Here is a 1,240-nt window from a genome sequence, read left to right as displayed (position 1 = left end):
ATATATAAACACAATGAATTTTTTTCATTATTATTTTAAAGAGAAATGCAATGAAACTTTTGTTTCCTCCAGTTTCCAAAAAAGTCAAAACCAATCCATGGCTTCTATTTTTATTTTCCTGTATTTTATATAACATTTCCACCTTACTGATTTAAGACAAACACACAGAATATAGAATGTCAATTTATGAATCAAGAATAGGTGAAGAGAGAAACCAAATCATCACGTTTGTTTCTGCTGAGGGGAGGAAAGATAAGATGAAATGTTTCTGCCTTTGATCAGACAAGCTGTGAGAACACAGCAGCTTGTTAGCAGAGATGAAACCTTTATCAGAAATTGAATCATTCCGAAACACAAATAGCTGCCTAAAGTGCTCCGTCAAATAAGTTTCAGTTTTCTGGTTGTCGAGTGTTACATACGTTGTATGTTTATGCTGTTATAACATGAAAATAACATGTTTAACTGCTTTTATTTGAGCACATTGGGTGTTTATGCTGTTATGACATGATTATAACACATCAAACATTTGATTTAAGCACATTGTGTGTTTATGATGTTATAACATGGTAATAACATGCTAAGCTGTTTCAATTTGAGCACATTGTGTTTATGATGTTATAACATGATCATAACATGTTAAGCCTTTGATTTTAAGCACATTGTGTTTTTGTTATTACATGGTTAGACCATGCTAAGCTGTTTTGATTTGAGCACATTGTGTGTTCATGATGTTATAACATGATTATAACATGTTAAACTGTTTTGATTTGAGCACATTGCATGTTTATCTTGTCATAGCATGATTATAACAAGTTAAACTCTTTTGATTTGAACACATTGTGTTTTTGATGTTATAACATTGTTAGAACATGCTAAGCTGTTTTGATTTGAGCACATTGTGCTTATGTTATAACATGGTTATAACATGTTAAGCGGTTTGATTTGAGCACATTGTGTTCATGCTGTTATAACGATTACAACATGCTAAACTGCTTTAATTTGAGCACATTGTGTTTACTCTGTTATAACATGGTTATAACATGCTAAGCTGTTTTGATTTGAGCACATTGTGTTTATGCTGTTATACCATGGTTATAACATGCTAAGCTGTTTTGATTTGAGCACATTGTGTTTATGCTGTTATACCATGGTTATAACATGCTAAGCTGTTTTGATTTGAGCACATTGTGTTTATGCTGTTATACCATGGTTATAACATGCTAAGCTGTTTTGATTTGAG

The sequence above is a fragment of the Austrofundulus limnaeus genome, unplaced genomic scaffold (assembly GCF_001266775.1).
Source record: "Austrofundulus limnaeus strain Quisiro unplaced genomic scaffold, Austrofundulus_limnaeus-1.0 Scaffold175, whole genome shotgun sequence".
Lineage (NCBI taxonomy): Eukaryota > Metazoa > Chordata > Actinopteri > Cyprinodontiformes > Rivulidae > Austrofundulus > Austrofundulus limnaeus.
The sequence above is the reverse complement of the archived record's forward strand: the minus strand, read 5'-3'. Positions refer to the sequence as shown.